This window comes from Anomaloglossus baeobatrachus, chromosome 10, assembly GCF_048569485.1.
Source record: "Anomaloglossus baeobatrachus isolate aAnoBae1 chromosome 10, aAnoBae1.hap1, whole genome shotgun sequence".
NCBI classification, from domain to species: Eukaryota; Metazoa; Chordata; class Amphibia; order Anura; family Aromobatidae; genus Anomaloglossus; species Anomaloglossus baeobatrachus.
In genome coordinates, this window is record NC_134362.1 from 33,507,938 (window position 1) to 33,522,938 (window position 15,001).

Sequence of the window (15,001 nt, forward strand, 5' to 3'; positions counted from 1 at the left end):
ATTGCCTCCTGTCTGGTGTAAGTGTTCTAATCTTGGCTTCTGATCTCGGACCTCTTATTGACCATGTCTCTATCAGCTTCCTGAACCTTATACATTACCTCTCGGCTTCTGATCTCAGATCTCTTCCTGACAACGTCTCTGTCTGCTCCCAGAACCTTATATGTTACTTCCCAGCTTCTGACTTCCAACCTCTTCCTGACCACGTCTCTGTCTGCTCTCTGAACCTTATACATTACCTCCCGGCTTGTGACCTCGAACCTCTTCCTGAACACGTCTGTGTCTGCTCCCTGAACGTTATACGTTACCTCCCGGCTTCTGACCTCAGACGTCTTCCTGACCACGTCTCTGTCTGCTCCCTGAACCTTATACGTTACCTCCCGGCTTGTGAACTTGGACCTCTTCCTGACCATGTCTCTGTCTGCTCCCTGAACCATATACACTACCTCCTGGCTTCTGACCTCAGACCTTTTCCTGACCACGTCTCTGTCTGCTCCTTGAACCTTATGTTACCTCCCGGCTTCTGACCTTGGACCTCTTCCTGACCACATCTCTGCCTGCTCCCTGAACCTTTTACACTACCTCCCGGCTTCTGAACTCGGACCTCTTCCTGACCACGTCTCTGTCTGCTCCATGAACCTTATACGTTACCTCCCGACTTCTGACCTTGGACCTCTTCCTGACCATGTCTCTGTCTGCTCCCTGAACCTTATACGTTACCTCCTGGCTTATGATGCCGGCTTGTCTGATTACCCTTCTAATCATACTGCTCATAGTGTCTAGCATCACATCAGGTCTCCAAGATGTTTCGAACAACCCCCCTATTGAGTTCCTTCAAAATCTGTGTGCACGTTATCTAGAGAAATTGATGGTTTGACCTTGTTTACAAAACAAAAGGTGGTCACCAAATATTGATTACATTTCTCTTTTGTTCATTCGCTTTTTGTTTTGTTGATTGATACAAAAATTAACTAATTCTATTTTTTGAAAGTATTCGTACTTTGCAGCATTTTTTCTACTCCTGCCTAAAACTTCTGCCCAGTCCTGTATACACCTGAGAGTGGTAATAAATATGTAGTGTGTATGGTGTCCGGCGACTTTGGCTTGTTTAATGGTCTCGCTGCGTCTTATCAGCGCGGTGCAGACACTGTAATAACGAGCGGTCAGGAGGAAGTTTTTATCGCATTAGCACAGATCTAATTAATTTACTAATATGATTTTGCATTTCGCTGCTTATTGAGCATTATCATAGAGAGGGGGGAGGGGCGGCTGACATTACCCCGCGTCTTCTGCTGTTTTATAACCAGCTCTGTAATAAGAACAAACTCTGCGTCTCTGGAGATAGCGGGAATGTTCTCTGCTCGGCCATAAAAACCCACAAACCTCAATAGAGAAACAAGAGGCTTTTGGTCCAAACAAAGTTCTGATCCTCAACATCAGTTTGCAGATTTAATGCATAAACTTTTTTTTTTTGCTTTTTATATGTTATTCTCCAATTACAACCCAGACTGCTGATTGCCACTTAAACATGGAGCCACCAAGTATTTTTCTAAAAGTGTGCAGTCATGAAATCCGAAAGACTAAGAAAACCTGCAGATGTTTGAATTCAGCTCTGGAGCACATTTCCTCAATGATGGCAAATGACCGCCCCGGAGGGGCCAGATATGCAGTTCTAGTTAACTCACCGGCGGCCGCGGCTTGTCTTATACATCAGGATGCGGACATCGGTAATTTGTGTTCTGTGCCTTTAATCACAGTCCTGAGTGAGGTGTGCTTACATAGGATTGTGAATAAGGAAGTATATTCCGAAACGCGTCCCTTGTCTGTATTTTAACTTCACCTTTTAACATGGATTAATAAAGCAAACAGAAGATTTTTATCCATTGGATGTCGTGCTGGATTTTCTTTTTTGTATATCCTAGTGTCATGGCCGTGATTCATCTTCCTTGCACCATCTTTGGACTTCATACATACTGGTGAGCTGGATTTGAGAATTTTTTTCTCTTTTTGATACTTGTGCTTACATAGCACACAGTAGGTAAATAACACACCTCTCTCTAACCCTCTGGAGCATGAAGGCAGGCGACATTGCAGGCGGGCGCAGGGCAACATTATAGTGTGGCTGCTGCAGTAAGTTCACACATCAGCATATTTCTAGAGCACTGCTGTTGCCAGTCGGAATCTGGTTCAGCAGCGCTCAGGATATGTTATAAAAATTTTGGTGGGGGGACTGGGGAGGAAAGAAGAGGAGATAATGACAGCTGGGGGAGAGGAGATAATGACTGCTGGGGGAGAGGAGATAATGACTGCTGGGGGAGAAGAGATAATGACTGCTGGGGGAGAGGAGATAATGACTGCTGGGGGAGAGGAGATAATGACTGCTGGGGGAGAGGAGATAATGACTGCTGGGGGAGAGGAGATAATGACTGCTGGGGGAGAGGAGATAATGACTGCTGGGGGGAGGAGATAATGACTGCTGGGGGAGAGGAGATAATGACTGCTGGGGGAGGACATAATGACTGCTGGGGGAGAGGAGATAATGACTGCTGGGGGAGAGGAGATAATGACTGCTGGGGGAGGAGATAATGACTGCTGGGGGAGAGGAGATAATGACTGCTGGGGGAGGAGATAATGACTGCTGGGGGAGAGGAGATAATGACTGCTGGGGGAGGAGATAATGACTGCTGGGGGAGAGGAGATAATGACTGCTGGGGGAGGACATAATGACTGCTGGGGGAGAGGAGATAATGACTGCTGGGGGAGAGGAGATAATGACTGCTGGGGGAGAGGAGATAATGACTGCTGGGGGAGAGGAGATAATGACTGCTGGGGGAGGAGATAATGACTGCTGGGGGAGAGGAGAAAATGACTGTTGGGGGAGAGAGAGAGGAGATAATGAGTGCTGGGAGAAAGAGGGGGAGAGCAGATAATGACTGCTGGGGGAGAGGAGATAATGACTGCTGGGGGAGAAGAGATAATGACTGCTGGGGAGAGGAGATAATGACTGCTGGGGGAGAGGAGATAATGACTGCTGGGGGAGGAGATAATGACTGCTGGGGGAGGAGATAATGACTGCTGGGGGAGAGAAGATAATGACTGCTGGGGGAGGAGATAATGACTGCTGGGGGAGAGGAGATAATGACTGCTGGGGGAGGACATAATGACTGCTGGGGGAGAGGAGATAATGACTGCTGGGGGAGAGGAGATAATGACTGCTGGGTGAGAGGAGATAATGACAGCTGGGGGAGAGGAGATAATGACTGCTGGCGGAGAGGAGATAATGACTGCTGGGGGAGAGGAGAAAATGACTGTTGGGGGAGAGAGAGAGGAGATAATGACTGCTGGGAGAAAGAGGGGGAGAGCAGATAATGACTGCTGGGGGAGAGCAGATAATGACTGCTGGGCGAGGAGATAATGACTGCTGGGGGAGAGGAGAAAATGACTGTTGGGGGAGAGAGAGAGGAGATAATGACTGCTGGGAGAAAGAGGGGGAGAGCAGATAATGACTGCTGGGGGAGAGGAGATAATGACTGCTGGGGGAGAAGAGATAATGACTGCTGGGGGAGAGGAGATAATGACTGCTGGGGGAGGAGATAATGACTGCTGGGGGAGGAGATAATGACTGTGGGGGGAGAGAGAGAGGAGATAATGACTGCTGGGGGAGAAGAGATAATGACTGCTGGGGGAGAGGAGATAATGACTGCTGGGGGAGGAGATAATGACTGCTGGGGGAAAGAGGGGGAAAGCAGATAATGACTGCTGGGGGAGAGGAGATAATGACTGCTGGGGGAGAGGAGATAATGACTGTTGGGGGGAGGAGATAATGACTGTTGGGAGAGAGGGAGAGGAGATAATGACTGCTTGGGGAAAGAGGGGGAGAGGAGATAATGATTGCTGGGAGAGGAAATAATGACTGCTGGGGGAGAGGAGACAATGACTGCTGGAAAAGGAGGGGGAGAGGAGATAATGATTGCTGGGGGGAGAGGAGATAATGACTGCTGGGGGAGAGGAGATAATGACTGCTGGGGGAGAGGAGATAATGACTGCTGGGGGAGAGGGAGAGGAGATAATGACTGCTTGGGGGGAGAGGAGATAATGTAATTAACAGCGCTATTTAAAGGAATAAATATTATATTATTATTATTATTATTATTACTGATCTAGTGCTTCATTGCCATGAGTGGTTGTGGTGTTAACCCTTGTTGTCCTTTTGTTGCTGCCTTCCTGCTCTTGCTTTTCTCTTGACTTTCTTACTGTTTATTCCTGTGTGTTTGCAGTGTGTCTGAGTTTTGCTTTTTCCCTGTCTGTGTTTATTGCCATCACAATAGCATTCTGCAATCACATCATGATACATGGGCCCTTTTCTGTCTGTTTCCACCAGTGTGTGAATTCTTGCTTTGCTTGACAGCTGGTGACAAACGCCTTATAAACTCATCTCTGTTGTACCAATACTTAGCTCTGCTGTTCCAAGGCGTCATCCCGTATTCTCAGCTCAGCTGTTCCACGATCAAGGTGCCATCTAGCATACTGGACTCGGCCATTCTATATCTTAGGTGCCATCCTGCCTATACATCTTTGCTATTCCGTGCTTCTCCATTCAGCATATCCAGCTTATTTGTTTTATGCAGTCCATGTTCTGCAGCTTTGAGAATCCATCATTCACTGACAGCAAGCAGATTTGTTGTAAAGGACTGAGAGCAATAGGTATGTTACATTACATTGCATTAGTCTGCACCGGTCGTTTAAGACCTTTTCCTGGAGAAACAGAAATATATTGAAGGTTATTCATGTAAATGCAGGGCACAGTAATAAGCCAGAAAACGAGTAACGACTTAATTCAATGGGTCCTTCCTATGGGGTCCGGCGCAGTTCAGCTGCCAGTTAATTAAATTTCTCCAGCCTTTGTTGCGGCTAACAGTGTGGAGCGCGGGCGGCGATGGGGACACGAGTCTGGAGGGAATCATCAGCAAGGACTTCAGGCAGGCATTGAACTGCTGTCATATGTTAGCGATTTTCAGTCACTTTCACTGGGAGATGGGGAGAAAGTCACCGCCGGGAGGTGAAAAGCTCTTAATTTCAATACTAATCAAAAAATGTTTGAGAATGAGAAGAGCAGCCGCAAAAAGCCCGAAAAAAACTACAAAGTTTTGTCTGCTCCTCGGCAACAGCTAAAACTGACAGCGAGAACCTGCACTGATTCATTTACATTATAAACGCATGTGACGGACATATTCCCCTGCTCCCGAGAGATGAGCGGACAGAATCAGAGAAAGCAGGGACTGTTATGGAGGAAATAATGCCCCGAGGAAAAGCAAATAATGGAAGGAAGGAAGGAAGGAAGGAAGAAAAGAAAAGAAAGAGAGAAAGAAGGAAAGAAAGAAGGAAAGAAAGAGAAAGAAGGAAAGAAAGAGAAATAAAGATAAGGAAAGAAAGAGAAAGAAGGAAAGAAAGAGAAATAAAGATAAGGAAAGAAAGAGAAGGAAAGAAAGAGAGAGAAAATAAGAATAAAGAGAAGGAAAGAAAGAGCGAGAAAGATAGAGATGGAAAGAAAGAGAAGGAAAGAAAGAATTAAAGATAAGGAAAGAAAGAAAGAAGGAAAGAAAGAAGTAAAGAAAGAGAAAGAAGGAAAGAAAGAGAAAGAAGGAAAGAAAGAAGTAAAGAAAGAGAAAGAAGGAAAGAAAGAGAAAGAAGGAAAGAAGTAAAGAAAGAGAAAGAAGGAAAGAAAGAGAAAGAAGGAAAGAAATAAAGATAAGGAAAAAAAGAGAAGGAAAGAAAGAGAGAGAAAATAAGAATAAAGAGAAGGAAAGAAAGAGCGAGAAAGATAGAGATGGAAAGAAAGAGAAGGAAAGAAAGAAATAAAGATAAGGAAAGAAAGAAAGAAAGAAAGAGAAGGAAAGAGAGAGAGAGAAAGAAAGAGAGAGAAAGAAAGAAAAAGAAAGAGATAGAGAGAGAAAAGAAAGAGAATGAAAGAAAGTGAGAGAAAGATAGAGAAGGAATGAAAGAAATAAAAGGAAATAAAGAAATAAAGATAAGGAAAGAAAGGAAGAAGGAAAGAAAGAGAAGGAAAGAGAGAGAGAGAGACAGAATGAGAAAAAGGAAGAAAAAATAGAGAGAACGAAAGAAAAAGAAGGAAAGAAAGAGAGGACAAAAGAGAGAATTAAAGAAAACAGAATGAAAAGAAAGAAGAGAGAAGGAAAGAGAGAAAGAAAGAGAGAAAGAAGGGAAAGAAAGAAAATAAAGAGCGAAAGAAAAAAAGATACAGTTGCAATTATTATTTTTCACCAAACAAAAATTTTGACAATTCAGTTTCTTGGCTAATTTTTGCAGACTTTCTGCTGTTTGCACTAAACCAATGAAATGAGAACAATGTAAGTAGCTGAACACAACTAACAAAAGAAGTAATTTATCCAAATTCACCGGAACATGCCACTTTTACTGATTAGTGCATCTCAGAATTCACCATCCCTTCATGACCAGCATCTTTTGCAGTTAGTGGAGCCCCGCTGGCTGTTGCAAAGATGGTGCATAAAGAAATCAGCTTCTGGCACCATTCCTAATTCCGTAATCCACACGACGATCCCGTCTCTGATACATCCAGAAACTGCAGTGATGGAAAATGTGACCGATCACTGCAGCTTTCGGTCATACTAGGGCAGCAGTGGACCCGACTGTGAGAAGCGGTGATGTCAATCAGGTCACAGAAGTTCACAGCCGGGTTCCCACAGTACCAAGTGTGACCACTCCTGAAATCGCTAACAGATTGCCAGATTGCAGGACACGGCAGCATGGCAGACTGGCAATCCAGCAGTCAGGTCATTGGCGTTCATACTTGGGGGATTCCCCGGCTGCAATCAGTGAACTCAGTCAGTCAGACAGTCCAGCAATCTGGCAGCAGCTTCAACGGAGGTTTGAACACTGACAGGCGGACCCCCACTCCTGTAACCTCTGCAGCGTGCGGTGTATGGTCTGAGCACTGACAGGCGGACCCCCACTCCTGTAACCTCTGCAGCGTGCGGTGTATGGTCTGAGCACTGACAGGCGGACCCCCACTCCTGTAACCTCTGCAGTGTGCGGTGTATGGTCTGAGCACTGACAGGCGGACCCCCACGCCTGTAACCTCTGCAGTGTGCGGTGTATGGTCTGAGCACTGACAGGCGGACGCCCACTCCTGTAACCTCTGCAGCAATGCTGGCAGCACTTATACATCTATTCTGAACAGACGACCTCTGGATATGACGCTGAGCTCGTGCACTCAACTTCTTTGGTCGACCATAGCGAGGCCTGTTTGAGTGGATCCTGTCTGGTTATACCACTGTATGCTCTTGGCCACTGTGCTGCAGCTCAGTTTAAGGGTGGTGACAATCTTCTTATAGCCTCGGCCATCTTTATGTAGAGCAACAATTCTTTCTTTCAGATCCTCAGAGAATTCTTTGCCGTGAGGAGCCATGTTGATCTACCAGTGTCCAGTATGAGAGCGTGTGAGAGATAACACCAAACTGTTCCTTATTCACACTTGACACCTTGTATCACTAATAAGTCACATGACACTGGAAGGGAAAATGGCTAATTGGACACAATTTGTCCATTTTCACTCAGGGGTGTACTCACTTTTGTTGCCAGTGGTTTAGACATTAATGGCTGTGTGTTGAGTTATTTACATGACACCAAATTTACCGTTATTCAAGCTGCGCACTGACACTGTACATTGTATCACAGGGTCATAGGAAAAAGATAGAAGAAAATAGTTAAAAAAAATGGAAGGGGTGTACTCACTTTTGTGATATACTTGATATATATAGTGTAATGTTGCTGATGTTCTATATGTGACATGTGTATACAATGCTGGTCCGCACCGTGCGTTCCATGAGCCCGGGCGGGCGCACTGTCACTGAGCAGCTTTATGATGCTTTATAGGAGTCAGTTTGGATAATAATCATTGTAATGCGCTGCCAGCCGCCGTTAGTACAGTCATTATTTGCAGTCATTTCCTGCCTCTGACGCGGCCTGTGACCTACACGGAAGTCTATTCACTTACAATATTACACATCACAGCGAATGTTCTGCCAATTACTGCAAGAGAATCATCGAAAGAGTCACTTCTTCTCCATATGCAAGAAGCCGCGGAGGAGCAGAGGCATTAATATCCGCGTACAGAGAGGAACCGATCCCGCGGTCTGGAATTATATAATGAGCGGCTGATGTACGGAACAGGCTCGCACCGCGAAACATACAAATACATAATGGTCCTTCTTACTATATAGTGGCCCTTATTCCCATATAGTGATTCTTCCCTTATTTATATATAATATTTATTCACTTGTATAGCGCCATTAATTCCACAGCATTTTATAGACATGATCATCACTGTCCCCATTGGGGCTCACAATCTACCTTCCCTATCAGTTTTTGGAGTGTGAGAGGAAATAGGGGAACCCGGAGGAAACCCACGAAGAACATACAAACTCCTTGCAGATGGTGTCCTTAGTGGGATATGAACCCAGGACCCCAGCGCTGTAAGACTGCAGTGCTAACCACTGAGCCACCATATAGTGCTAACCATGGAGCCACCGTGCCACTTTCTTCTTCCTATATTGTGATCCTTCTTCCTGAAAAGTGGAACTTGTACTATACAGCGGTCTTTTTTCCTATATAGTGAACATAATTTATATACTGTATATTGGGCTTTCTTCCTATAAATTGTCCCTTTTACTATATAGATAGACTTTGTGCACAATAGACTTTCTTACTATATGGTCCTTCTACCTCTATATAGTGGTCCCTCTTCCTATATATTGGACCTTCAACCTATATTATGTTACTTTTACTATATAGCGGGCCTTTTCCGTGTATAATAGACTTTCTTACTATATAACGGTTCTTTTTACTATATATTGGGCCTGCTTCGTATATAGCAGTCCTTTTTACTATATATTCTATATATTAGGCCTTCTTTCTATATATTGGGCCTCTTCTTGTATAGTGGACCTTTTTCTTTTATAGTGGGCCTTTCTCTTATATAGTCTTTTTTCCCCCATAAGAGCCTTCTTCCTATATAGTGATCCTTCTTCTTATATAATGGGCCTAAACCCTATATATTGGTCCTTGTTCCTGTATAGTGGACCTTTTTCTTATGTAGTGGGCCTTCTCCCTATATTTGGGCCTTCTTCCTGTATAGTGGGCCTTTTTCCTATATATTGGGCCTTCTCCCTATATATTGGGCCTTCTCCCTATATATTGGACCTTCTCCCTATATATTGGACCTTCTCCCTAGGGCCTTCTTCCTATATATTGGGCCTTCTCCCTATATATTGGGCCTTCTCCCTATATATTGGACCTTCTCCCTATATATTGGGCCTTCTCCCTAGGGCCTTCTTCCTATATATTGGGCCTTCTCCCTATATATTGGGCCTTCTCCCTATATATTGGACCTTCTGACTATATATTGGGCCTTCTCCCTATATATTGGGCCTTCTCCCTATATATTGAGCCTTCTCCCTAGGGCCTTCTTCCTATATATTGGGCCTTCTCCCTATATATTGAGCCTTCTCCCTAGGGCCTTCTTCCTATATATTGAGCCTTTTCCCTATATATCGGGCCTTCTCCCTATATATTGGCCCTTTTTCCTATATATTGGGCCTTCTTCTTGCATAGTGGGCCTTTTTCCTATATATTGGGCCTTCTCCCTATATATTGGGCCCTCTCCCTATATATTGGGACTTCTCCCTATATATTGGGCCCTCTCCCTATATATTGGGCCCTCTCCCTATATATTGGGCCTTCTCCCTATATATTGGGCCCTCTCCCTATATATTGGGCCTTCTCACTATATATTGGGCCTTTTTCCTATATATTGGGCCCTCTCGTGGGACGTCTTCCTATTTACTGGTCCTTAGCGCTATATAGCGGGACATCTTCTTATTTATTGGTCCTTAGAGCTATATAGCGGGACGTCTTCCTATATAATGTGTCTTCTACCTATGTAGTTGAGCTTCTTTATAGCAGGCTTTCTTCCTATACAGTGATTCTTATTCTATACCCCAAACTTCTTCCAATGTTGTGTGCCTTATATCTATTCAGTAGATTTTGTCCCTTTATTGTGGGCCTTATTCTCTATTTGTGCATTTATAACAGTACAAAGTCACAAACAGCCCATAGAAAAGCCGGCAACAGTACCCCCGTAACAGTGCTGTCCATATATCAGCAGATGAGTGCCCAGCACAATGTCTCTGCAACCATCATATCCACAATGCATCCATTACAGCACCCCCACAACATAATGCCGCCATGGTTTCTCCATAACAAAGCTTGAGTGACCCCATAACAGTGACGATCATCATCCACTAAACTGTTACTAAAACATTGTCATTAAATCCCGAGCAATAAGTGAGAGAATTCCGCATCTTGCCAGTTATTGTGTGTGGTGTGAGGTCCTTGTACAGACATTGTGGTCTTTTTTCGCCTGTCTCGCCCATCTCCCGTACCTGCGGTGCTGCCAGCGGTCGGACATGTTTTTGCTGCCAAGTTATTGTGTTTAAAAAAAGATGAAGGCGCAAGAAGTAAAAAAACAAATCTGAGACGCAAGAAAATCCTGCAAGAAACAAAATGTGATTAAATGACTTTTTATGGATGTGGTGGAGAGCGGAGCCCCCTGCGCCGCACCCTGGGATTCTCAACCACATCCATTTTGCTTTTCACCTGCCTCAAAAAATAGATCCATTCTGCAGATGACGTGTGCACACTCACATACACATGTTCTTCCCATGATCAAATGCCAAAACTGGGAAATACAGACGGGCACAGAAAACCCAGGAACAGAGGGCGTCACATCAGGAAAAAATGAGTATAATCTGCATTGGATGCACTGGAACCTCCATCACTGATTTCATCTTATTTGGTGAGAAAAATCCCGGTGCAGAACAACCGAATCATCAGGGGATGAGCGAATGATCTTAAAGGGGTTTTCCACAAAATACACCCCAACATTTTTGGCATGTAAAGTAACAAAGCCAGACAGTTTTTCCCGATATCCCGGTGCTGGTAATCTGCATTAAAATAAACTTGGCCACATCTGATTATGAAAATCAGTCACCAATCCAGCATAGTGAGAACATAGTGAGGTAGGATCACTCGGCCGTACAAATCATCCTCAGCGTTGCAGCCACCGTGTGATTGTTTGCCTTGGCCGTTATAAGGCTCATCAAGACACACACTTGCGTTTAAAGACTTTTAATGTACCTGTCTGACAGCAGCCTCCAGTGCCTCTGCTACCTGCTTCCGGCTCTCTTGCCTGTCTGCGATTTCCAGTACTTCTTCCGCCTGCTTCCTGGTCTCCTGTCTGCCTACAGCTTCCAGTGCCTCTGCTGCTAATTTCCTGTCTGCAGCTTCCAGTACCTCTGCTACTGGTTTCCTGTCTTCCTGCAGCCTCCAGTACCTCTGCTACTGGTTTCCTGTCTTCCTGCAGCCTCCAGTACCTCTGCTACTGGTTTCCTGTCTTCCTGCAGCCTCCAGTACCTCTGCTACTGGTTTCCTGTCTTCCTGCAGCCTCCAGTACCTCTGCTACTGGTTTCCTGTCTTCCTGCAGCCTCCAGTACCTCTGCTACTGGTTTCCTGTCTTCCTGCACCCTCCAGTACTTTTGCTACTGGTCTCCTGTATGCCTGTGAATTCTAGTACATTGCTGCCTGCCTCATGGTCTTCTGTTTGCTTGCAGCTTCCAGTACCTTTGCTATGAGTCTCCTGTTTGTCTACAGCTTCCAGTACTTATGATACCAGTCTCCTGTCTGCCTACAGCTTCCAGTACCTCTGCTACCGGTCTCCTGTCTACCTGCAGCTTCCAGTATTTCTGACACCAGTCTCCAGTCTGCCTGCAATTTCCAGTTCCTCTGCTCTGGTCTCCTATCTGCCTGTAGCTTCCAGTACCTCTGCTCTGGTCTCCTATCTGCCTGTAGCTTCCAGTACCTCTGCTACTGGTCTTCTGTCTGCCTGCAGCTTCCAGTACCTATACTACCAGTCTACTGTCTGCCTGCAGCTTCCAGTACCTCTGCTCTGGTCTCCTATCTGCCTGCAGCTTCCAGTACCTCTGGTACATGTCTCCAGTCTGCAGTCTCCAGTACCTCTGGTGCCAGGTCTCCTGTCTGCAGCTTCCAGTACCTCTGCTAGCAGTCTCCTGTCTGCAGTCTCCAGTACGTCTGGTACCAGTTCTCCTATCTGCCTGCAGCTTCTAGTACCTCTGTTACCAGGTCTCCTGTCTACGGCTTCCAGTACCTCTGGTACAAGTTCTCCTGTCTGCAGCTTCCAGTACTTCTGCTACCAGTCTCCTGTCTGCAGTCTCCAGTACCTCTGGTACCAGTTCTCATATCTGCCTGCAGCTTCCAGTACCTCTGCTACCAGGTCTCCTGTCTGCAGTCTCCAGTACCTCTGGTACCAGATCTCCTTTCTGCAGCTTCCAGTACCTCTGCTACCAGTCTCCTGTCTGCAGCTTCCATTACCTCTGCTACCAGTCTCCTGTCTGCAGTCTCCAGTACCTCTGGTACCAGGTCTCCTGTCTGCAGCTTCCAGTACCTCTGCTACCAGTCTCCTGTCTGCAGCTTCCAGTACCTCTGCTACCAGTCTCCTGTCTGCAGTCTCCAGTACCTCTGGTACCAGTCTCCTGTCTGCCTGCAGTTTCCAGTACATCTGCTACCAGTCTCCTGTCTGCAGTCTCCAGTACCTCTGGTACCAGTCTCCTGTCTGCCTGCAGTTTCCAGTACATCTGCTACCAGTCTCATGTCTGCAGTCTCCAGTACCTCTGGTACATGCTTCACCCGTGCCTCACCTTCCTGCTCCACCGACGCTCGTGGCCCATGAGCCCACCAAGACCTTGGGCTTGAAGGATCCAACTCACCACCTGAGCCTACACCTTGATCGTGATAAGCCAAAAAAGTGCAATAACCTTTCCCTGCAGACCTTTGAAAACCACAAACACCATGTCTGCACTCTGTGGCAAACCCAGCCCTGCCATATCTGCGTACGCATGCCTCCTGTTTGGCACTGCTGGCATCCTTGATAAGGGGACCTGTCATGGCTCCTATGAGACCACCGTGGCAGTTGTCTGGCTGATTCATTAGGAAGTTTGCCAGTTATTCAGTCCAAACTAGCTATGCCTTAATGAGCCGTTGACAAACTGCGCTCGTCTCCGGGCTCCGATCATTAGTCTGCGCGACTTGTTGAGGTGTTTGACGTGTTCAGAAAATCCGTTTTGGAGCAGATTGTGCGTCTGTTCCAGGATAATAAAGTCATCGTCTGATCGTCTCCTGGGATCTGGGCTCTTAACATCTCCGAGCAGCGGAAACACTTGTAAGGATGTCAAGGAATAAAATAGAAAGTCTTCACATTGGCAAGATGACGGTGGCGCGGAGCTCCTCTGCTCGTTAGTAATAGAGGACTACTTGGGTGTAGGACATAATGCCATGCGCTAGACCTGGCACTCGGTGCAGCCGCGAGGGCTGGGACGTGACTTGTAACGTTTGCATCTGATAGAAGTCAATAGTATTACTATACAGTGTGTCCACCCATATCCTGTCCACCACCATTAACTTGAGAACGGCGGCAGCTATAGGCATAGAAGTGGTGTCTAGGTATAGTAAAGTAGCCATGCGCTACGCAATGAAACCATCTATAGCACCACCTGGTGGAAAACAACGGAGTTAGCATTTTTATCTCGAAATTGGAACGAGATAGAGAAAAAAAGTGAATTAAAAATTGTAGGGCATCATCAATTCAATACGAATCGACACCCAGGATATGGGTGGACACACTGTATATTCACTGTAAAAGATGGATTTAAAGGATATGGACATTTTAAGGGTCTTATTTATTTATTTTTTTAGATGCAAATGACAAAAATGGAGACTGTCACATCTAAGCGGGCCACGCTGCGGGAATGAAGCGCCTTGGAATTCCAAAATGTATTTTATTAATACCAACGCGTTTCCACACTGTTCTGAAGGTATAAAAACCAAGTGTCAATATTGATAAAAAAAAACATTTTTCAATCCCAAGGCTCTTCATTCTTACCAAAATTCCCATTTTAACAGCTCACTGACAGATTCCTAGTTAACTCATTCTGCAGCCATCAGCAGACCGTGCAGCACCGAAGCTGTAAAAGATAAACTGTGCAATTGTTTTAATAAAATTCAATTGCAAAAAGAAAAATGTCTTCAAATGTTTTTTTCTCTAGATTTTGTTACCGATGTTTCTTGCCTTTTGAATTTAGTGACCGGTTTTGGGTCTCAGTCTCACTTGTCCTCTGTGAGACTCTGCTATTTAAACAGGTTTAGTTTTCCTTTGGCAGTTGTAGGGTTAATGGAAGTATTCCGTGCCAGCAAGCAGGCCAATTACCAGCTCAGGTGTTTCTGGTCTAGATTACTTCCAGTCCCTTTATATACCCTCTGCTACCAGCAGAGGGTGCCGTTAGTCTTGATTCATTTGGATGCTGGTTTTGGAGGAGGAAGGAGCTGCAGAAACCCTTTGCTCAGTTGCTGGTGTGGCTATAGTCTTCATGGTTCTGACTGCAGCAGTATGTTGTAGTATTTCCCTCATCAGTCTTCCTTTCCTAGCGTGTTCTTTCAGTGCAGCGGTGGGGCTAGCGTCCTTCACCTGCCCACTCACTAGCCAGGGACTATTGTAGGGGCAATCCCGAAGCTTCAGGTTCCTGCTCAGTAACAAATGAGGAACCTGTATAGGGACTAGTTAGGAGTGTAGGGTACAGTGGTAGGTAACTGGAGGAGGTGTCCATCTTCCCTCTCACTAGCGCTAGATTCCACCATTGTTAGAGTGTCCCCGATGTACCCCTTGTTTGTTGTGGTGTTACCCCTAACTTGTTGTGTATTTGGCCTCCCCCTGGACCTCCCCTAGTCCATTCGTGACAGATTTACACACACAGATTTCTGACCAACCAGACTGATGAGTTGTCAGTTTACACAAATATTTTGGTAAGGTGGAATCAAATCTAATTCCAATTCTTCC